Consider the following 25,369-nt stretch of genomic DNA (forward strand, 5'->3'; position numbering starts at 1 on the left):
CTACCTCCATACAGCACTCAAAACGTTCATACAAATCATTGCACCACCTGCTCTTTCTCTTCTTTCTCCTTTTACTAGTCGCAGGCGACATCTCCCCCAACCCTGGGCCCCCCTCCACTAGCATACATTACTCTCCTCCAGCTGCATATAGAAACCCTGCTAATCTTATTAACGTTCAATGCATGCCCTCTCCTTTCGATTTCCATTGTGCTCTCTGGAACGCATGGTCTGTGTGTAACAAACTAACTTACATCCATGATTTTTTCCTCTCTAATTCCCTTAACCTTCTGGCTATCACTGAAACCTGGATTCAGCAGCCAGACACCACTGCTGCTGCTGTTCTCCCGTTTGGTGGGCTGAAATTTTCACATACTGCTAGACCTGGCAACAGACAGGGTGGAGGTGTTGGTCTGCTCCTTTCCTCACAATGTGCTTTCCAGGTCATCCCCCCGGTTCCCTCACTTATGTTTCCTTCCTATGATGTCCACACCATCAGACTCTTTAAACCCTTCTCCCTGTGAGTGGCAGTTGTGTATCGCCCTCCAGGCTCCTCCCACCAGTTCTTGGATCACTTTGCCACCTGGCTTCCTCACTTTCTATCCTGTGACATCCCCACCCTCATCATGGGTGACTTTAACATCCCCATCGATGATCCCCTTTCTCAATCTGCCTCTCATCTACTTTCTCTAACCTCTTCATTCCGTCTCTCTCAATTTACTAATTCTCCTACCCATGAAGACAGGAATACTCTGGACCTGTTTTTTTCCAGTCTCTGCTCACTGGATGACTTTACCAACTCCCCTCTCCCGCTCTCAGACCACAACCTTCTTTCCTTCTCTGTCAAGAATTGTCTCCTCACCCGGGACACCCCCACTTACCACACTTATAGGAATACACGTACCATTAATACCCAGCAGCTTATGGACAATCTCCACACATCTTTAGCCCCCATCTCCTCCTTCTCCTGTCCTGACTTAGCATTGTGGCTATCCTAAGTGACATGCACTGGCGATGTATTCGCACAAAGCGTTTTGTCCGGTTGAAGACGGAACAAGCCATTAGACAACTGGAGCTTATGAGAAAAGCTCAAAGTCTGCGTGAAGAGGTCATCCGGGTGCCTCATGCTCTGGTGAGAAAGCTAATTGGGAGAAATGGCCGAGCTATGCAAATGATGGTAAAGAAGTCTGGTGTGATGAAAGTAAGCAGTCCACGTGATCGATAGGACTGGATACCAGATGAAGACGGCATGGTGTCATTCTCCGCTGTAGGAACGGAAGAAAGTCTTGCATATATACGCATGCTGATGGAGTACCGAGTGACCTACCCGCGAGAGGTAGAACAGTTGAATCTCGCCCGACTGCGAATGGAGAGGCAGTATCGCCTGAGCAGCAGAAGGTGGCAGCCGTCTAGAAATTGTGAGACCAGACAGAGAAAGGGCCCCCTAAATAACAGAACAGCTACAGTAGAAGTTAGAAACCTTTCAAGATATCCTGAGGGTAGTGGGTGTGGGTTTAGAGGTAGTGAGACCTCCAGTAACTCAGGTCTGAGAGGCCCATACAAACGACCCAATAGAGTACGAGACCGTACGGAGTTGAACCGGACCTGAGATACAAGGGCAAGTGAGTCACACTGCTATATTGACCGCTGGGAGCGGGGTAGGTCTGACAAGGTTACGACTGACCGCTGGGTGCGGGGGAGGTCTGACAAGGTTACGACTCGGAAATGTGACTTGACAAAGTTAGTGACAATGACAGATGGTAGGTCTCTAAGGAATGGGCTAATGTTGATGACTAATGTTCCAGGGACTGAGCAGCGCAATTGACAAGTACAGTACATGGTCTCTGTGTGAACCGTGGGTTTTAATGTGATTGTGTATATTATGTGTTCAACCCCACAAGTTTGAACAGAGGAGGGGGGATATGTAATGCAGCGCCTAGCTGCATTGCTAAAATGTCCAGGGGGTGTGTTCTATCTGACCGTGTACCTCCCCTCAGGTAACTGATTACATGACTGTGACACAAGGTAAAAGGCGTGAGGCCTAATCCCTGTGTGTGGGACACCATTAGCCTGGAGAGGCTGGAAGAGAGAGGCCTGGTGAGACCTGGTGAAGCCTGGAAGGCAGAGGCTGGATCTAGGATACCAGTAGCCTTTTGAAGGCACGTGGCTTGGAGACTACGTCTGGGAAGCCTTAAAGCCTTAAAGCCCCAGCAGTGGCAGAACTGAGCTGAGAGAAGCTGCTAAAACCCGGCAAAGGTAAAAACGCTGCTTGATGTGGACATTAATATTGTTACCTTGCTGAAGGCTGTATCTGGAGCCAAGTGGACATATCTGTCACTGGAAAGGCTCTTGGACATTATATGTGTAATATGTCAGTGAGCCACTGAGATGGACTATGTTATGTGCAGTTGTAATAGTGGGGAAGGACGTAGCCTTCCTTTGGCACTGAAGTAGTTAAAGAAAGTGTTCCCGTAGTTACACCTCTCTGAACTGTTGGTAGACCAAGCTAAGGGGTTAGCTTTAGCGGTCCAGTCAGTAGAGTAGAGGGGGAACTTAGTGCCCTGATCACTTGAGTTATATAGAGCTTGTTCCTGACATAATTCCTTGTGGGCTGCAGTACCTGTAAGCAGCCACAAGATGCCACTGTCCTGGGTGCAGATGTCAAGTTGAGTCTGCTAGCAGTGTTACAGACAGTGATGGGTTAATGCTGTGTGATGACAGCTCACCGAGGGTGGGCACATTAGGAAAATCTCTGTTTAGTTTCCAGGATCAGGAAGTGATTCGGTAGTAAGAGATAGGACGATGAACTGTGCGGGCAGCCTGACTATATAGTGGCTGCTAGGGTAGACGGGAGCTCCGTACCCTCAGACAGTGGGATCACCAGTGTGAAAGTCTCCCTTCGCAAGAGCAAAAGTCCTGTTAACCGGCTGGAGAAACTCAAAGGAAGTATTGAGAACCCGAGGCACTTCTGGTCTGCAGGAAGCAGAGGGAGATAAATAGGACTCCAGGCTAAGACGTGGGGGAGAGATATCGGATCCAGATCACTGTTGGTATTGCAGAAGAGTCTCTTGGGCTAGAGATTAGAGTCACAGAGATGCTTCACTTAAAGAGGGAATCAGGGCTGAAGATGTTGCCAGCGCCTGTGAGAGAGATAATAACCTGTCGGGCCTTATACATTATATCTGCCTGTAAATACTGTACATATTCCTCTTCCCCAAGTAAAGTCCAAGTTATGGTTAAGAATCTCGTGTCCTCTGAATTTATTGCTGCCCTGGTCCCAGAAGAGAAATGCCTGGAGACAGCCGCGATCGGATGGTTTGAAGTAAGTGGAGAGCACCACATACACAGCCACACATCAGAGGGAGCACACGAATTGTCTGTAGGGTGCCAGAGTGAGAGGGGGCTACAGCTCGCCCACGACTACCTCGCTGGGGCACCTTACATTTGGTGTAGTCAGCAGGATGCGAGCTCCTCGCATGAAGAAATCGGGGAAGAGCCGACGCAGAATACTGAAGAGAAATTGTTGGAAGGCACTCGGCCCAAGATGGTGGCCCGAAGCATGGATTCCAAGATGGTGACAGTGGCGGTAAGGAGAACCGCCTATCGTGGGAGTGGACGGCGCAGGAGAGCGCGAAAAGATGTCCAGCCCCTACGAGTTCCGGCCCAAAGAAGGATGGGCCCAGCAGTGAAGATGCTTCGCAGGATGGGACGTCCAGTGAGAAAGAGGGCACGGCGCAAAGTGAAGTCCGGCCCCGTGAGTATCAGCGCCCCCAGAAAGGGGGTGCGGCTGAAGGCAGAGACGCCGAGAGCGACGAGTGACGCGGCGGTCGCGTCAGAAGGCCGGCCCAGGAAGAGGAGGAGTTGGACGCGCAGGACGCGCGTCACTGGTAAGCGACCAGCGCAATTTTCTGCCCAGCACACGAGAGGAAGGAGGTGCTGCGGTGGACGCTCTGAGAGGATGGCGACCGGAGGATCGGATGACCTGTGCGGAATGAGCACCGAGGAAGAAATCCTAGAGCTGATTACCCCAGGGGCTGCAATTGAAAGTCGCTCACCCGCGGATGCTGCCCGTGAGTCTTTGCCCCCAGTGGCTGTCCAGTGGTCCACTAGGCCCGATCCAGAGCTGGGCCCGCTCGTCCACGAGTTCCGTATGTGGTGCTGGAGCCGGATGCCCGATGACACGTCCCCCTCGGCCGAGGATGGAGAACTTCCTGGTGGGGCCAGAGCAATAACTGCAGCGGAGCATGATGGAGGTGAGCGGTCTATACCCCAGCGGCCGGTTTCGCCTGCGGTGCCTGCCGCGGTAGCTTCCGCGATGACAGGGGCCCCTAGGCCTGAAGGGGGTGGTACGGAGGCGAGGCCCCCTAGAAGGAAGGCCGCACGGGAGAGTTTTTGGCAGTTGGCAGTGGAGGCCATCAACGCCCCTTCGGCAAAGCGTTACGCCGAGCTCGGGAGTCTGAAGTGGACTACCCGCAACCCCCCGATGAAGCCACGAGAACAGCGGCGATGGACCCATACTTTCCTGAGAGGCTGGCTGGAGGGGTCCAACGCGGCGCTGAGGGAGTCGTTGGAGGTGTCCCAGACTCGGGGGCGAGTCCTCGAGTTCCATATCCGTGAGGGGTATGGATTCTTAGAAGAGGAGTGGACCGGGCATGAGGTATTCGTCACCTGTGAAGTTATCAAGCGCGACTACCTGCCCGACCGTCTCCACAACCTGCGTGTGGGGGACATAGTCCACTTCGGTAAATGTGAGTGTCCGAGGGGGTGGTACGCGGCTGCGCTCACCCGTCCATATGAGTGGAAAGATGTCCTGGAAAAGGACGAAGAGGTCTTCAGGAGGAGGGCCAAGAGGGAGGCTATGCAGCGCTGGGCTAGGGAAGCCCCTAAAGGCTTTCTGCCCCCCACCTAAGGCCAGTGCTCCGCAAGCAGAGGAGCCCAGGAAGCGGCAGTGGGGGGAAATTGTAAGCGATGAGAAGGAGTATTTTGCAAGTTGCAAGGAAGCTGATTCCCCTAGTGAGGTGCTAGAGGAGGAGTCAGCACCAAAATACCCAGGAGGGGCTGAGAGAGCTGTCGGGAAGATCCAAGCTGGCGTCAGTAACGTTGTCCGCAACTTTGCTGTTACCAGCTATGGCCCCACTCAAGTTGGCTGCGGCAGCGCCATGTCCTCGGATGAGGACCCTGGGCCTACCAAGTATCCCGATCAACCTTGGAGGTGGAGGAAGCCACCTTCATTCGCAGCCTGGGCCGCCTTCATGAAGGAGCGGAAGGAGGCTCAGAAGAAGTAAACTGGCTTGTTAAAAGGTCCGTTGACCTTATTGTTTGTCACATCTGAGGATCCACCGGCGGTGGCCTTACTTCTGGGACTGTTTCCCAATGGGGGCGGAGTGCCCCATGTTGAATTAAGTCAAGAGAAAAATGGAGGACTGTTCCCCTACCTCCCAGGCCAGAAAGGCCTTAAGCAGCACTAAAGTTGTGTGCCCAGGAGAGCTGCTCTTTTTGCTTTTACTTTTTATTTTTCTTTTTGTTGCGCTTGTTGATCCTTTTTCTGCTGGAATTTAAAACGCTGAGGCACACCTTGAGGATGGATATCCTCCAAATCTAAGAGACTTGCGGCCTAGCGGGAAGAACCGGTGACCCCCGCTAGGGCCAAGAAGAAAGAGACTCACGGGGTGTTACCTGTGACTGTGTGCCTCAGAATGCAGCCCTTGAAGGAGATTGGGGGCTATTGAGGTGTTGGCCTGTCTTAAAAATATGGACATGGACACTGTGTTTCCAAAGTCCTTACCAAGAAGGACCGGTACCTCTGAGAAGTTTTGAAAAGTTGAGAATGGACTGTCCTGAATTGCTGTTCCGGGGCCCTTAACCGAGAAGGGCCGGTCTCCCATCCAAGAAGACGACTTCAGGACCAGTCGTGTACTAAAATGTTTTAATAAATATAGTAATGTGATATGATGTCATAGCTGCAGATCTGTGTTGATTGTTTAGTGTGGTCGGGGACGACCAACATTAAAGTGTCGGGGAATGTAATAGTGGGGAAGGACGTAGCCTTCCTTTGGCACTGAAGTAGTTAAAGAAAGTGTTCCCGTAGTTACACCTCTCTGAACTGTTGGTAGACCAAGCTAAGGGGTTAGCTTTAGTGGTCCAGTCAGTAGAGTAGAGGGGGAACTTAGTGCCCTGATCAAGCCTTGAGTTATATAGAGCTTGTTCCTGACATAATTCCTTGTGGGCTGCAGTACCTGTAAGCAGCCACAAGATGCCACTGTCCTGGGTGCAGATGTCAGGTTGAGTCTGCTAGCAGTGTTACAGACAGTGATGGGTTAATGCTGTGTGATGACAGCTCACCGAGGGTGGGCACATTAGGAAAATCTCTGTTTAGTTTCCAGGATCAGGAAGTGATTCGGTAGTAAAAGATAGGACGGTGAACTGTGCGGGCAGCCTGACTATATAGTGGCTTCTAGGGCAGACGGGAGCTCCGTACCCTCAGACAGTGGGATCACCAGTGTGAAAGTCTCCCTACGCAAGAGCAAGTGCCCTGTTAGCCGGCCGGAGAAACTCAAAGGAAGTATTGAGGACCCGGGGCACTTCTAGTCTGCAGGAAGCAGAGGAAGATAAATAGGACTCCAGGCTAAGACGTGGGGGAGAGATATCGGATCCAGATCACTGTTGGTATTGCAGAAGAGTCTCTTGGGCTAGAGATTAGAGTCACAGAGATGCTTCACTTAAAGAGGGAATCAGGGCTGAAGATGTTGCCAGCGCCTGTGAGAGAGATAATAACCTGTCAGGCCTTATCCATTATATCTGCCTGTAAATACTGTACATATTCCTCTTCCCCAAGTAAAGTCCAAGTTATGGTTAAGAATCTTGTGTCCTCTGAATTTATTGCTGCCGTGGTCCAAGAATAGAAATGCCTGGAGAGAGCCACGATCGGATGGTTTGAAGCAAGTGGAGAGCACCACATACACAGCCACACATCAGAGGGAGGATACGAATTGTCTGTAGGGTGCCAGAGCAAGAGGGGGCTACAGCTCGCCCACGACTACCTCGCTGGGGCACCTTACACAGTTTATGATGTGTAATAAACTGCTGGACAGTGAAATAACGGAAAGACGTTACATGTGTGCTTTAATTGACCTGGTGAAGCGAGTACCCCCAGCGTGATGAATAGCGCTACCTCACAATATCTGAAGGCATATTGCATCCAACAAATAATATCTCTCAAATCCTATATTGTATAATATTTATTTAGTTTGGTAATCATCACTACACCTTTGCTAGAGACACTGAATATCCACCGGCCTATTCTATATCTACCTGTACTGCAGGTATAGTCAGTCCACTAGAAAGTAACCCTAACAGACTACATAGACTAATATTTACAGGCTGTATACTTCTTACAGGTTCCCATAGGCTCTGGATCCCGTAGAAGCCTTATAACCTCTCAGATTCATCCTCTATACATCAACAAAGTGAACCAGCCACAGCACAGTGCACTTTATCCTTTTAAATTCATATTTTTATTCCACAATTTTCTAATTAAATTTTAATATATTTAATCAATAAATATGTTTTTTAAGTGTACCCGTACTCTCCTTATTTCCTGATCTCAGTGGACCAGTGCGGTGGTAATCCATTATTATTATTATCTTAAACCCTCAATACACTACAGGGTTTATGGTGCCCCCTACCACCTGCAGCAGGCACACTGTGTGACTTATCAGCGCCCCTAACTTGTTTTTTGAAGTTTATCTGTATTGCCAGCAATGGTGAGGGATAAGTTCTCTGCTGTTTTCATTACATACACACATTGTTACCCGACCCCTTGCTGGAGGATTGTGCACTTTTGTCCAAACCAGGAAGATGTGCAGATCCCTCAGAGAGGGGAGGAGGTGCTTCAGTTGTAGTGTGAGGAAGAAAGCAGCATCATGCAGTTCTCTGTGCAAGGGAGAGAAGTGTACTCTCTGCATGTACAAGCTGCACAAGGCAGGGTCCAGTCCCTAGAGCACAGAGATGTCCAGAGTCTGTGCTAAACTGTGAGTCTGCTCGGTCTTCATATAACGAGCAGTGAAGTGTTTTACCGGGAGCTCAGCAACTGCATGGAGTGAAAGACACTGCTGCCAGAGAAAGTGAATGTTCTGACAGGATTCATGTTGCCTGCTCGCTGGAAGGGATCACAGATCCAGTAACTCTTTACCTTGGACCCCTAGGGATTCAAGGAATCATCTATTAGAGGTATAATTAGCAGCAGGAAGGCTACACAACCTCACAGCAGAAAATCTGAACCCTCACCATGCAGGTCTGACCAAAACCCTGAATTGTACAGAAACATCTGGAACTGTTTGCAGAATTCTAGTAAAAGGTACAAACTGGTTATCACCCTGTCTAAAGCTAATTATTCTCTGCTGTGCCATTCCTGCTCCATCTCCCCTGCGAGCCAGCCCTAGTTGGGAAGGGTTAATCATCTGGCACTGCTCATCACCACCTAACTTCCAGGGACCCCCATCAGTGCCCGGCCATACGAGGCCAAACATTCCAACTGGCGTCACAAACGTTTTTATTATTTTATTAACCCCCATAATTGATAAAGACTGTTGCACATCCCCGGTCGAACCATAGCAGCACTCGTACCGCCGTGCACCAATACTGTGACCGTAGCAGCCCAGCCGGGGCGGCACACTCTCATCACTACAGAAATTCCAAACATGTAGATGCTAAATGTTGTTTAGACATACTGTGGGGCTCAGAAGGGAGGGGGCATTTGGATTTGAGAGTGCAGAATTCACTGGATTTTTTTGGGGGGGGTCAAGCCATAGTGCTTTTCCAGAGCCTTAATACTACCCGTAACCTGGAAGTCCCCTATACACTGTGTGCAGAATTATGAGGCAAATGAGTATTTTGATCACATGATACTTTTTATACATGTTGTCCTACTCCAAGCTGCACAGGCTTGAGAGCCAACTACCAATTAAGTAAATCTGGTGATGTGCATCTCTGTAATGAGGAGGGGTGTTGACTAATGACATCAACACCCTATATAAGGCGTGCTTAATTATTAGGCAACTTCCTTTCCTTTGGCAAAATGGGTCAGAAGAGAGATTTGACGGGCTCTGAAAAGTCCAAAATTGTGAGATGTCTTGCAGAGGGATGCAGCAGTCTTGAAATTTCCAAACTTTTGAAGCGTGATCACCGAACAATCAAGCGTTTCATGGCAAATAGCCAACAGGGTCGCAAGAAGCGTGTTGGCCAAAAAAGGCACAAAATAACTGCCCATGAATTGAGGAAAATCAAGCGTGAAGCTACCAAGATGCCATTCGCCACCAGTTTTGCCATATTTCAGAGTTGCAATGTTACTGGAGTATCAAAAAGCACAAGGTGTGCGATACTCAGGGACATGGCCAAGGTAAGGAAGGCTGAAAAACGACCACCTTTGAACAAGAAACATAAGATAAAACGTCAAGAATGGGCCAAGAAATATCTTAAGACTGATTTTTCAAAGGTTTTATGGACTGATGAAATGAGAGTGACTCTTGATGGGCCAGATGGATGGGCCAGAGGCTGGATCAGTAAAGAGCAGAGAGCTCCACTCTGACTCAGACGCTAGCATAATGGAGGTGGGGTACTGGTATGGGCTGGTATCATCAAAGATGAACTTGTGGGACCTTTTCGGGTTGAGGATGGAGTGAAGCTCAACTCCCAGACCTACTGCCAGTTTCTGGAAGACAACTTCTTCAAGCAATGGTACAGGAAGAAGTCGGTATCGTTCAAGAAAAACATGATTTTCATGCAGGACAATACTCCATCACAAGTGTATCACCCAGGGGGAATATAGGGGACTCGGTACCCGGGCCTTTTACCTTGTTTAGGAGGTCACGGCAGTCAGCTCCCGGGCCCGTACTTTGGGTCTCTCTTTAAAAAGGGGTTTTAGTGTACAGTTTGTCTCGTGACGCCACCTGTGGTTTCCGGTAATGGTTACCGGGGCTGCTGCAGACCTCCGGGGGTGATGGGATGGAAGCTGAGATGTTTCTGCTCCCCACAGGTGGAGCGGGCCCCCGGGGCAGTGTAGGTGCAGATGGTGGTGATGCTGGGACTGGTGGTGCAGGAGAGATGGCGCAGCGGAAATAACCGACAGAGGCAGTGCAGTGCAGTCATCCGAGTTTTACTCACAGTTCTTGTTCAAGGTTCTCAGGTACACTGTACGGGTGTCAGCCTCTGTGCCGCACTGCGTCCACCAGACCAGGGGTTCAGCACTTTCTCAAATATATCAGGCGCGCTTGACGGAACCCCGTTTTCTTTATGTCCCTTACTACACCGACTTCTCGCGCTGGGTCTTCTCCCTCCTGCCCTGCGCTTCCTACACACAGTCCCGATCGGGTGCTCTGAAGTCCCTCTGGGCAACCTGGAGTTCCCGGACCTACTTGATGCCCTTCACGGTGACTAGGGTGAGACTGTGGCGACTGCACCATGGAAGTGCAGAAGGCTCCGTTTTTTCCAGCCGAGACCTGGAGTAACATGGCTGGTCCAGGGACCGCTTCCCTTCCTGCGGCCTGATCCCTCTGACACCTGGCAGATTCGGGGCGTACGGGTGCCGTCCTGCACTCACCGTACCCCCTGGGATCACTTCTGCAACAGAGCCTTTCTCCTCTGCTCCCCTCCTGGGCCTCTATTACTAGGCCCCCCACATGGAGCAGAGCTCCTGAAGAGACTCTCTTTGGTTCCCCCCACTCCAGCCAGGGACAGGGCTCAGCAGGAACACAATGCATCTTGCCCTTCCAGCCGGCCTGGAGTAGTGTAGTGTTGAATGCGGGTGTTGAGTTTCCAGGCAGCACTCCCTCCTTACCTGAGAGAAGGAGACACCACACCTCTGTGTGAGGTGCAGTACCTCTGTGGCGACTGAACCCTGAGGGGTGCCACACATGCATCCAACTACTCCACAGCGTGGCCAGTAAAGGTCTAAAAGAAGAAAAAATAATGACATGGCCCCCTTGTTCAACTGATCTGAACCCCATAGAGAACCTGTGGTCCATCATAAAATGTGAGATCTACAGGGAGGGAAAACAGTACAGCTCTCGTAACAGTGTCTGGGAGGCTGTGGTGGCTGCTGCACGCAATGTTGATCGAAAACAGATCAACCAACTGACAGAATCTATGGATGGAAGGCGGTTGAGTGTCATCATAAAGAAAGGTGGCTATATTGATCGCTAATTGTTTTTGTTTTTGCATGTCAGAAATGTTTATTTCTAAATTTTGTGCACTGATGTTGGTTTACTTGGTGAAAATAAACAAGTGAGATGGGATTATATTTGGTTTTTATTAAGTTGCCTAATAATTCTGCACAGTAATAGTTACCTGCACAAACAGATATCCTCCTAAGATAGCCAAATCTAAAAAAAAAAAAACACTCCAACTTCCAAAAATATTAAGCTTGGATATTTATGAGTCTTTTGAGTTGATTGAGAACATAGTTGTTGATCAATAATAAAAATAATCCTCTAAAATACAATTTGCCTAATAATTCTGCACACAGTGTATTTCCGTTAACAGTTTTTTTGTGAATTGAATTGAAGCATATCCAAGGTCGGTAAGTACCTACCAACCTGTACGTATGGATACAGTCCAATATCATGAAGGGGTTAAATTAATTATGGCCGCTACATACCCCTCCCAGGTTTACTCCACAGGGGGGTTTTTATGATTCTTCCTGAGTTGGGGGTTTAGTGTCTTTTTATAGTTTTTAGCCTGGGTTTATTTTTTAAAAAAAAAGGCGATTTATATCAAATCAGATTGGTATATTATTGTCACAGTTGTGATATTGCGGTTGAGGAGTCAAGTGGAAGTGGACGGAAAGTTATGATGGACTCATTTTAATTTAATAGAAGCTGTTACACAATGGTGGTGAATAGGCTGAGCTTTGGTGGCCAGCCTGAAGGATGTGGTAGTGGTAACGTCTTCCTGGGGCGGCTTAGCTGTTAAGCGCAGGAGTAAGGATCTTTGGTAGAGTCATTGGAGCCCTTGAAGTGGACTGGCTTTGCTACTGTGGCAAGTGAGAGCGTGGATTGCTGCCTGTCGATTGCTGTATGGCAGGCAGCCCGGGGATCTCACGGTATCCGCGAATCTCAGAATATACTTGCCTAGCATTTCACCTGACTCTTACTATACTCATGTGATTTTAAATAAAAGCTGTGGCCTTTTTGTCACCAAAAAACAATGTGTTGTGTATTTTTTGTTATTGGGCTATGTAGTTTAGTTTGTCTGTTAATAAATGAGGATCCATGCCATATCCAGAAGTTATTTAATATGATGTTTTATTTCATTGCTGTAAATGATGGTTTGCAATGTCAAAAATGTTATATCATCATTTCTTAACCAGGCGTTAACCAGGTCCAGGTAATGATGTAACAGTCAGAAGGCCACAGGAAGCTGGTGAAGGTCCTTCTATACAGGTCCAGGTGGATCTGCTGGACTTCAGGGCGCTAGATGTGGAGGTTTCCCGTCTTTCAGTTGATTCTAGGGCAACGGTGACAACATGCAAATGCACGAGCAGCCCTGGATAATCCACGCCGGCAGGATGATAAGATCCGGCGGAAGATGGAACCTATGAGAAGAGAAGTAAATATAATGTAAGTGATTGGACTCCATATTACATTATACCACTGTGCGGTCACTGTGGACGGACAGCAGAGGAATCTTATCATACAGAGGTCAGAGATCATTGTCAGCCATCATACATGTGACAATCCCATCACTGACAGACAACATCTGCTCCACATGAATTATTCTCACCGACTGACATCACACAACATGGAGCTGATTCTCACACTTACCTCGTCTCTTTTTCCCCTTTTCTACATTTTCTGATGTTTCTGGCTCTTTACTCAGATTTATTACAGATTTTCGTTCTTCCTGAGCTGAAAATTCTGATAGGAAAGTAAAAAAACCTCAGTAACGTTATATTCTTATAGGATCTGCTTTGTCATAACATGGATAACATAGTAGACCTATTGCACAAAAACCATATTTGAGCCTTGAAGTCAACATTCACATTGTTCATGTACATACCTGCTAATGGGGACGAGGATGACAAGATGCTAATAGCATCTTCTCTATTAGATGCAGGAAAAGATTCTTTCTGCCTGTTTGGAAGAAGAAAAATGTGTAAATCACAAGTAAGCGCAGTAGAAAAGGGGTTGTCTCACCATAAGAACACCAACCATAAGGCATTACCTACCGGCCGCAATTATGGGATCATAGCACCAGCGATTACTAAAGCCAAAAGCACAATGACTGCTAACCATGGGGCAGTGGATGTTGCATAAGATATTATGGTATTAATGTCCTATATTTTGGGTTGTGCACATATATCTGCCTGGAGCTCCCAGCAATGACCCCATAATCTACTCACATTTCTGAGATGTTTGTGTCGGATGCTGGGGTGGTACACTCTGGAGGGGACTTGGGATCCTCAGTGTTCATCATCCCGGTAGCGGTGGTGCAGAGCTAAATACGGACAAAAATTAGACATTACATTTTTTTTTTTTTACTTTAAGGCTATGTGCCCACGATGCAGAAATGAAGCGGAAAATTTCCGCTTCATTTCTGCATGTCCTTACACGGAATAACACATGCGGAATTTGACACGCGTTTTTCGCGCATTTTTTAAGCATTTTGCACATGCGGATATCCTTGCGTTTTTCTAATGCATTGAAGATAGCAATTTCGCATGCGTAAACGCACAAATAATGGACATGCTGCGGAATTTTCCGCACATCATTGAAATTGCGGATTTACATTGGGGACCATGCAAAAATTCCGTAGCAAAAACGCTTGAAAGCGCATCGTGGGCACAGGCCCTTAGAAGTCTTTTTTTTTTTTTTTTTTTTACATATTTTATATTTACTGATCACATACTTTAGGAAGCCTTTCAGAAGATGATGTAAAATTTAGGAAGTCAAGGCTCTCATTGTCTTCACTTGTGTCCTCATCCTTTGAGTGATCTGCAAGACATACGGTAAGTAATGAAATCTTTTTAGAGGTTATCAGTATAACACATCACTAAATTAATGGGAACCAATGGTCACATCTTTGGGAAGACAAGACAAATTGTCACATAGTCTAGATGACGTCTCATTCTACTTACTGATAAAGAGGCTGGTGTCCACATTTGACACAAGCTGAGGAACGTACTCCGGCTTCTGACTTAGATGGTTCTCAAAGTCTAAGTTCCTGAGGAATGGATGACCCTTGATCTCAAATGCTCCTCCTGGAAAAAGAAATAAAAAAGTGCTGTGGATATTGTCAGAGACTGCTCCATATCTGAACAGTTTATCTTAATCTGAACTAATGATATAACTGAGCCGACATGAAGGAAATAGACTGAAAGTCATAGTATGGAGAACAAGAAAAGGACAAGCTGATAGAGAGTGATTATCCTCATGGATATTAATAATATGTTCTAGGTGTAATAAGCAAATTGTTACCTGTCCCAAGTCTATGTGCAGGATCTTTTCTGAGCAGTTCAGTGATGATGTTCTGAGCAACTAAGGGAGGAACGGGACTGCGATACCAAACTACGTCTCCTGTTATGTAGAAAATTACAGAAAATAAAACCTCTTTATTGGACTGTAAGATAAAGCAAAGGAAATAACAAAACCAATGTAACCAATCAAAGCAATGAATCAGATTATTCTACTTACCAGTAACAATATTTTTATAAAGCTCAATTAAGGAATCCCTATAAAATGGTCGAACTCCTACAAGAAATTCATGCAGGATTATCCCCATTGACCACCAGTCAACAGGTCTTCCATAGCCTTTTTTGAGGATGACCTCTGGGGCTATGTAATATGGGGTGCCACAGGCCTGGAAATCAACAGAAGAAAGAGATGAGATTTATGATACTATTATTATGACAAGTTCTCACCATAAAAACACAATGACGAAGATAAAATATCAGTGGAAAAGTCCTCTAGAAATTAAGAACATAGAGAAGAAACAATAGTGTGATAAGAATTGTAAAGAACAGTCTGGGTTTTTGTAAGTGATGCCGACCTCAAGATCCAGGAACTCTCTGGTGATGTCCTCTGTGAATTGCTTGTAGGTGTTGGTTTTTGGTATCATGACACCAACTTTTGAAAGCCCAAAATCGGCAACTTTAATGTGTCCAGCAGATGTTATCAGGAGGCTGTGAAAGAGAAGATGGTTTTAGCCTGATAGACCATGTCATAATACATGACAACTTTACCCCCTTATTATACAAGAGATGGCACTTACTTGTCTGGCTTCAGGTCTCTGTGCACCACACCATAGCTATGGAGGTATTCCACAGCAAGAACGGCTTCTGCAAAATACAAGCGTGCCAAGGGGATAGATAAATGACCCCTGGTCTTTAGAAGGGTCCTGCAGTCTCCACCTAGAGAAAAAAGGAAATATGACCAGTGAGGGGTTTATAAAGCAGATCACCATGATGTATAGTATAATGAGAAGAGAGCAGAGATATTGGGCAGGAGAGAATATATACAGATGTAAGGTATAGTTCACATATTATTAGTCTAAAGTAATGGTGAGATGTGGTCCGTAACTAATAACAGAGTGATATCACATCTTGTCTACAGCTGGAGATACTGATGTGCTCATCGTGGACATTTAGGAGAGATCACACAGATAGTGGCGTACATAAAAATCACAGGGCTCCATAGAAAGAGTTCTCATTAGGCCCCCCATTAACAAAAATATACATATAGATATATACACATATCTATGAAGCCCCTTAATGTTCTCACCAGCAATATACCTTTCATGGCCATTTTAAAGTATGATGCTCCCAAAAGTGACCCCACCCACACACACTGAGTATGGTGTCCCCACAGTGAATACTCCTCCTTACAGTTTTAACTCACATATACAGTGTTAGCATGATGTCCGCACTCAGTATGAAGCCAGCCACAGCCCCCTACTCAGTATGATGGTGCCTACAGTCCCTCCACTTAATATAATGGCCCCATAGCCCCTCACACAATATAATAGCCCCCACTCAGTATGATGGCCCCCACACAGAATAAGGACCACCACAGCACACCACTCAATATGAGGACCTCACTCAGTATAGGGGCATTCACAGTCTCTCATAGCCTCTCACACAGTATTATGGCCCCCACAGCCCTCAATTCAGTATTATGGCCCCTACAAATACTGACATTAAAAAAAAGCACTACTCACCTCGCCCTGTTCCCCCGGCACGCTGCTCTAGTCTGTGCATTGTGAATACTGAGACTCCACGCTACAGGCGTGATCCTGTGATGACTTCGCACCTGCAGTGCACGAGGTCTCAGACTCACCAGCACAGGCTGAATGGTGGATAAGGCAGCTTACGGCTCCCTGATCCCCCATTATGTTCAGCTGTATCCACATTCTGAGGATGCAGATACCGCTAAAATTGTGATGACAGGAGGAGGGACGGGGCCCAGTGCCAAGAGGAGCTGGACCCCCTCCAACTCATTGGTCCCATAGCACACCAGCACACAGATCAATAAATTTCCGATCATCTTGGAAATATATAATCTATAGTAAATGCTCTGTAACCAACCACTTAGACAAATCCTAATTATATGAGTGGTGATAAGATGTAAGCAGACATGGGTTGAATATAATGTAATGTGCATGTCCTACCTTCTACGTACTCCATGACCATACACAGGTGAGGTTTAGTTGGAAAGGAGCAGAGCATGGAGACCACAAAGGGACAATCAGCAAATGTTAAGATGTCCCTTTCCTGAAAGGCCCTTTCCACTTTTTTTGGAGTAACCAGATTGCACTTGGCCATTTTCTTCATTGCAAAGATCTGTTGTGAGTCTTTATGGTTCACTAAGTAGACGGACCTGGAGAGAAGGAGAATCCATGGGTTATAATAAATCCTTATTACCAGTCCATCTATAGAAGTCATTATATGATCTTTTCTACTAATTCTTGAAGTCCAGCTGTCACTGGAAATCCATTTCTAGAAATGCATAAAATAGCACTACATAGATCACCTATGGGAGGTCTATACAATGCCACGTCTGTCGGAGCCCTCGCCCATGTCACATTACAGATGAGAGAATCTACCAAACTTATTCTTGAGCAGATTCGCTATATTTGACCAGTAGATACAATTCTGTCCAGGTAAAATTAGTCCAAATTGACAGTTCTCCAATTGCTGTAAGGAGAAGTTTATTATGCTTCTCTCATACCCCAAGGCATAATAAATGAAGGGGATGGAAGTAGTTAAAAGATAATGAAACACATTATATCCCCCCGTCCTAGGCTCTCACCTGTCCATCACGGCAGTCCTCCGTCCTCTGTGCCAGTCTTTGGTTGTTCTGGCGCCCCCTTCTGGTGCTGAGGCCAGTGATTGGACTCACATGGTCATGGTGGAGTGTGCAGGTGGAGAAGTCATTGACGTCAGTATCATGTCAATCCTCACGTGACCGTGTGCAGCCAATTACTCTTATCAGCTTCATAATGGAGCCCCGAAAAAAACAAAGTGCACCGAGGAGGAGAGGGAAGCAATGGTGGAGGTGGCAGCATAAGAACAGATGAGGGGCTAGGACAGGTGAACATAGTATTATATTATTTTATCCCTTTCCTTAAGGGTTTGTGCCCATATTAAGTATTTACAGCAGAACTTTCTACACTATATCTGCATCTCTTGGCAGGAAAATGTTGCGGAATAAAAGGGCATTTTTGTCTCATTTTTTACATGTTTTTTGCTGCAGATTTTCCCCCATTCATTATTATGTGTGAAATCTGCAGACAAAAATGCTGACAGAATTGACATCCTGCAGATATAAATCTACTGCAAATCTGAAAGGAAAAATAAGCATCTTGTGCATGAGACTTCAGGAATCTCATTCACTTTGCTGCCATCAGGAAACCCTTCAGGCTTTGTGACAAATCTGTGCAGAAAAAAACACGACAAAAATGCGACAAATCTGCGATGTGTGCACAGGCCCTTACAGTCTGATCTAATACAGATCAGTTTGCTTAACAGTATATAAATGACCTGAATAGTGAGAATTAGATGGGAACAGTGATGTGGACTCAGATCGTTTCCCTATGATAACACTGAGTGGCAGAGCACAGAGGCAGAAGCATTGTCATAGGGAACCCTGAGAAAAGTGGATTATGCCAACAGAAATCTCACCCATAAGCTCCACGGCCGATCTGTTTGGACGTCTCAAAGTCGTTCATATGCGGCTTTCTCGCCGGGATCAATGATTCGATCACACTCTATAAAAAATAAGAAATAATATTCAGATAAAAAAGCTCCAGATACAAAAACCTCTTCCTCCCATATGATGTCCCAGCTGATTTACACTGATTGAATGTAGGGGACGATACAAGCAGGACGCTCCGCAGACACACAGACGTAATTTAAGGGGGATCCTCCATATACTAGAATCATTGTACAGTGCTGGACAATATGGAGATCACAGAGGAGAACTTAAAGGGAATCTGTCAGCAGGTTTTTATATGTAATCTAAGAACAGCATGATGTCGGGGCTGAATTCCTGATTCCACCGTGTCACTTACTAGGCTGCGTGTCGTTGTTTTACTAAAATCAGTGTTTAATCAGCAAGAGATTATCACTACAGGACTAGGTGTCCTGTCCCATGTAGTCCTATTGTCCTATTGCCCGCCCCACCACTGATTAGCGGATTTCTGCCTATTCACAGTGTACTGTACACAGAAAGCAGCCAATCAGTGTTGTGGGCGGGGTTATACGTGGCTCAGCATTCAGAGCTCTGCTAGATCTGCAGCAGAGAAAAGAGTGACTTTATCACAACTGCTGCACCCAGTAACGTAAGTGACATTGCTGGAATCAGGGTCCCTGCCCCTACATCATGCTGCTCTCAGATGGGTAGCAAATACCAGGTGACAGATTCCCTTTAGTATAAGGGCTATTATCTTACACAATAGTGTCATCTACATTTAGAATAGAGATGTCCCATGGTTATATGGGGGATAATACTGGGCGGGTCACTCCCACCCCATGATCAGTGACTCCCACCCCATGATCAGTGACGCACAGACATCTCCCTCTATGATACTTACAGCCGCAGCTTCTTGGATCTCCGGGATCTCACAGATTATACTGTCAGGATCCGCCAGCACAGTTGTATCTAAAATAGTGATAAAACAATGAAGAAATAAAATGTATCAGACGATATCAATCCTACATAAATAATACAACAATATAACGGAGAAATGGCAGGACGTCTGTAAATGGGATTATTACTAATTATATGGGGATTCTAGATATGAGACCGTACGGCGCATCCATAGACAGATACATCTAATATAAATGATGGAGGACACCAATCATCACATCAATGAGGAACACATCGCCCTCACTGTACATGTGAGTGATGGGAAGAGAGAGCTCAAGCCGAACAGCCATATGCAAATTAGCCTGGAAGTGCACTGGGGGCGTGTCACTGCACTCAGACTTTTTCTTCCACGCCCCCAGTGAACTTCCACCCAGATTTGATTATGGCGTATCTACGTTAGATTTCTCCAGACTGAGACATTGGATTTCTGCCATGAAAGGTTCCTTTATATTAGAGGTAAATGGCCTGTACAGTCACACCACTACGTCATATGTCACATGTGCTGACAGGTTCCCTTTACACAGAGCGGAGAGTAAATCTACCATTACTCCCTGTTCTCTATAATATCTGGATATTTCTGATAGAAGGGCGGATGATCGGCTTACCTGTGATCAGATCGCTGGTGAGGTCCGGCTGACTCGTATTAGGGTCAGGGATTATTTCCGGGTCCAGATTTTGCCCATCTTCGGTGTCGCCTTCTGCTGTTTCCTAATAATTATAATATATATATTTAATATGTGCAAGATTTCACTAATTCACCCAATACATAAATCAGGAAGCACTAAACCCGCATTTACAGATGCAGCAATTGTAACTATACAAGTAATGCGCCATCTTGGTAACTTTTCTCACAAAGTTCTCTCACTTAGGAGGATTAAGATAAAGTAAGATTGAAAAATCAAACGTTCAGTGTAAACTTCGACTTTTCTGCTCTGTGATATCCCAGAGGTGTGTTATCTGCGTTCATTATTCATGGGTACATCTTGTACCTCATTCATTACTGTATTGTGTGGAATTGCTTTACACTGCAGCTCCTCTCCACAGGCCCAGATTAATATACTGTATAAGAGACTTGAATGCACATTTCTGTAATATCACCTATTATTTACAAGCACGAAGACTCTGATAATAGTGATAGAGGCAGAAATAGAGACTTCCCACCACTGAGCTGTGACTACATCAGCAGAATACAGACTGTCATCACAGGGAGCAGCAGAGACTAGCGGCCATACATATGCTGTGCCGGCCAGGAGCTGACAGGAGGCCTGTAACATCTAACACCAGATCTGATATCTGACTGATGATCTGGAGATGATCAGAAAACAAGGACGTGCGATAGAAAAGATGACGTCTCCTTACCAGGCGTTCCGATGAGCGGGCCGGACGTTCCAGGACAGACAGGACTTTTTCGGCGAGTTCTTTAATGAAAGTCAAATCGCCATTTTGAAATCTTTCTTCAGCCTATAAAAAAGAAAATAAATTAAAAGGAAAATCCTGAGATGAGAAAGGGCACAATGGAGGCAGCCATTGTATGTGACATCTGCTCCTGTGTCTGCAGATACAATGATCACATATCTGGGGATTCGTCATGTTTTATATTGGAGGAAAGAAGAAGTTTCTATCTATCTATTATTATCTACTATTATGGAGAAGATTTGTGCGGAGCGTCCGCCACTTACCTGCTGTAGTAATGTCCTGATGATCTGAGGTAAATCGGTCAGATACTCTGACGTTAGATGACCTTGGTAGTATTTGGTCAGGCAGTCATTTACTAGCTCCATCACCAGCCGGTGAGTGAAGCTGAGGACGCCATCGGGTGGTAGAAGCGAAGTGTCAGGGCGATTGTTGATAAGAATCCCCAATAGTGCTTCTACCTGAAGATTATCCAAAAGTAATTCAGCCATAGTGAAGAACTGCAAGTGCGATCAGTCACTATAGAATAGCGAGAAACTGCAAGTGCTCTCAATCTCTATGAAGCCAAAAAAGGCACCTGTGACCCTGTGTACATTCTATAAGTATTGACTGTGAGCTGTGATGTCATAATAGCCGACAATCACCAGTGATGTCATCACGGAATTTTGTGATGGAATCTTAAACGGGCTTCTCTGCACAAACAGATGCTGACTAGCAATATTGAAAGTGGAAACACCATAGAATGAATTACATCTCCATGTTATTATGGCTGTTCTATTTTATTACCAATTAGAACACAACCAGGATAAAAGATTGTTCACACGTTGTATTTTTTTCTACCCCAAAAACCAGAATGGTAGAAGGAAAAACGCTACATACAATGACCATACCTTAAAGATATAGTCAGTTATATTATTGGAAACATTGTGTATATTTATTTCTCATGTGTCTTTTTTTTCACCATAGAACATTTAACTCATTGGTTGCAGATCACTATCAACAACTGTGACAAATATGGAAGAATTAATAATAAGTGACCCAAGTTATAAATCATTTTGTTCAGGGGTAGGCAATTTATTTTCTTGAGGAGTCACATGAGAAACTGTGACTATTGTAGAGGGCACAACCAATAGGATGAAATTAATTATGCTCAATATTAATATTAAAATATTAATTATAATTGCTCACCTCCATATAGTGTGATTAGGTGCAAGTTGCAATGACTGCATAACATACAAAAAGAGAACACAGCAGCGCTCTGTAAGTGCCAAGATATATGCAAACACCGAAAACATAAGATCTAAATCACATTGTTGCTAAATAAAGTGCTCCTGTTCACACTATATGGAGGTACTGGTCAGGTTTTTTGTTACTTGCAGTTCGCCATTGGAGGTTGTGACTGCCTCCTTTTCTGACTCTGCACTCCACCCATCAGCCCAAGGGTGCGTTTGACTCACCCCCTGGGCCGTGGGGCACTCGGGACCGGGCTTCAAGGCAATGCTGGGAGTAGTAGTGGCGACCCGGTCCCGTGGCTCAGGGTGGTCAGACCAGTGGTAGTCTATGATGTGCTGTAGGTAATGTCCGACTACGCCACCCGTGGATTGCAGTCAGGGCTAACCGCTGCTGCAGTGCAGGCCGCTGGGGCTGATATAAATGTGCAGCACTGAATAGTTCAACTCCCCACGGGAGGAGTATGGCCCCAGGGCAGTGTATATAATGGATGATGGAGGGGATGATTCCGACCGCGTTAACCAGGAAACGGAGGCCTCTTAAACTGTTCAGGGTTTATTAGAACAGGTAATATGACCCAGAAACAGGTCCGGCTTGGAGGGAGCCTGGATGTCTGAGAACAAGTGGGAAGCTGGCCCTGGTCAGGGTGAGGGTGTAGGCCTACCGTGCTCTCTGTGCTCCTTCTGGCTATTTCCCTTCTGGTAATGTAACAGCCCACGTTCCTGAGCTCACCGTGTCCTCTCGCCCTTATGGCTTGCAACTTGGGTCCCTTTCTACTCCCGGCCTGGTACGGCTTTGCTGGTCCCTTCTGCTGTGGCGGAGCCTCCGGGCTTCTTAGGCCAAGGAACATACAGTCCCCTGCGGACTGGTTATCTGCTGTAGGACCTGGAATCCTCCCAGCCTCAGACACCAAAGTCTGGTAGATTAGTTGCTTTATCTGCCAGGACAGGCTCACTTCGCCTTTGTCCCTGGCTTGTGGCTCTCCTACTGCCACACGTCCTCTTAGGCTGCAACACAACTGTCTGTCCCTGCTCTGGGACACCTCTCAATCCAGAGACAGGTTGTCCAGTTCTCCCTAACCCTGGCCCCAGCTCCAGCTTTTATAGGGGCAGCCTGCTCCCCCTACTGGTCTGGGACAGGAGGTGCTGCATGCTAATGGTCCTTGACTAGAGGACCTCCCCCTTGCTCTCAGACACAGCTTTATTACATTTGTGGTATCCAGGCCAGGGTGACACACGTTTAATTAGTGCTGGTTTCTACCTGCCCAATTAAAATTGTAGGCTTATAGCCCAAGAGAGGCATGTTTAGCAGGATAGTTACCCATCAGTGGGAGGTCACCTTGCCGTGCTTGATGGACATAAATGAATTGGCTAATTTATGCGCTAAGAACCTTTATTTTTTTGTAATTACACTTTATTTAGCAACAATGTAGTTTAGATCTTATGTTTTCGGTGTTTGCATATATCTTGGCACTTACAGAGTTCTGCTGTGTTCTCTTTTTGTATGTTATGCAGTAATTGCAGCTTGCACCTGTTCACACTATATGGAGGTGCTGGTCTGGTTTTTTGTTTCAAAAAAGTTATGTAGTCCACAATGGTACAAATAAAAAAATCAACTCATCCTGCAAAAAAGACCCAACACAGCACCTATATACTTTTCTTATCTTTGCCTACAAAGCATATGATTATTATGACATGTTGACAGTACACGCCCCGGCAGTATCCAAGCATACGTAGGTATGCTAGGACTTAAAGGGAACTTGTCATATCGTAGATGCAGTGCTATCAGTTGGCAGCAGGGAAAAGGACAGAAGGACCTGAAGATATGTCGTTTTTTGGGAAAAGATTCAGTTCAACTTGTCTATATTCAACTGTGCCTATAGAGATAGCTGTCAATCAATAGGCAGTACCACCCACTGGACTCCTAAGGACAAATTGGCAGGAATCATGTGTCATTAGACGGATGGTCATCTCTGTTATGGTATGCTGCCCTGTAGTCGTTATTTCTGTGTAAAGACAGTTTCAAAAGAGCAAACGAGAACTTTTTTTTTTCCAATTCTTTATTTACATTTTCCAAAAACAAACAGAGTATGACAAAAGGCTTGTTTGTACGTTTGGTATATGAGATGGCCTGCAAAACCTTAGCCGAGTTGTCCTTTCCCTCCCTTCCCCTCACAAATCCAGCTTGGTCAGGGTGTATCAGGTCGGCCAGAACTAAGTTGATCCTATTGGCCAGTATTTTGCCCCACAGTTTCATGTCTGTATTAAGCAGAGATATTGGTCTGTAATTGTTACAAAGGGTGCCATCTCTCCCCTCCTTGGGTATGACAGTGATAAAAGCTTCTAAACCTCGTGGTGGTGGAATGGAACCTAGTAGAAAAGTGTTAAACAAGTCCACTAATTGTGGCATAAAAACATCTGCACATTTTTTATAATAAATAATTGGGAAACCATCAGGTCCTGGTGCCTTTCCGTATGGTATTGTCGCTAACGTCTCTTTTATTTCTTGTTTCGTAATTTTTTTCATAAGAATTGTTTGACCTATGGGGGTGATCTCAGGTAATGAAAGTCTGTCGAGGAAGGTCTGTATTCGGTTGTTAGCGGTAGCAGGATCGGTCATTGAGTCTGGGGGTTTTAAGTTGTACAAAGAGTCATAATAGCTTCTGAAGGCTTCGGCTATGTCTTCCGTCTCTACTAAGGCCCTACCCTTCTCCGATCGAACTCGCCTTATGAAGCAACTCTCCTTTTGTTTTTTAAGCATTCTTGAGGAAAATTTACTTCCTTTATTGCCATGCGTGTAAATTTTATGTCTGCAGCGTGTGAATATTTTGGCAGAGTTTATATTAAGCAGATCTTTCAGTTTGCAGCGCAGCGTGGTCAGGTCTGAGCGCACCGAATCGCCTCTTTTGCCCTTATGAATCTTTTCCAAAGTGCTGATCTGGTGTAGAATTGAAGAGAGTTCTTTGTCTCTCTGTCGTTTAACATGAGATCCTAAAGCTATCAACTCTCCTCTCAGCACTGCCTTCTGAGCTTCCCACACCATTGGTGTGATGTGTCCATTAGTAATGTTTTCACTGAAGTATCTTTTTAGGGAGAGGTTTAATTGAGACAAATGATCAGGGTTACCTAACAAAGATTCATTTAGCCGCCAGGATGGGAGTGTGCGAGGAAGGGATGTTATTTTTAGTTCTAAAAAGATCGGCGCATGATCCGAGATAGTTATAGATCCAATTGAGGTGTTTGAAACTAATTTAATAGTAGCATGTCGTATTAAAAAGTAGTCTATTCTGTGGTACGTATTATGTGGTGTTTAGTAAAACGTAAAGTCTTTCATTGTGAGATGAGCAATTCTCCATGGGTCTATAAGATGTAGAGAATCTAACTTACGGAGTAAGCACAGCCTCATTTTTTGTGGGATCGAGGATTTGCTGTTAGATGCGTCCAAGATCGGGTTCAACGTTAAGTTCAAGTCACCTCCCACAACCAATAATTCCTCTGTGAATAGGGTTAAAGTGTCTATGGTTGAAGACAACCATTGTACCTGGCCCTGGTTTTGGGCATAAAGGTTTGCAAACGTTACTAATGTGTTGG

Source organism: Phyllobates terribilis, unplaced genomic scaffold (assembly GCF_046119375.1).
Source record: "Phyllobates terribilis strain yellow unplaced genomic scaffold, ASM4611937v1 Scaffold_1__5_contigs__length_1240528914, whole genome shotgun sequence".
In the NCBI taxonomy this organism is placed as follows: Eukaryota; Metazoa; Chordata; class Amphibia; order Anura; family Dendrobatidae; genus Phyllobates; species Phyllobates terribilis.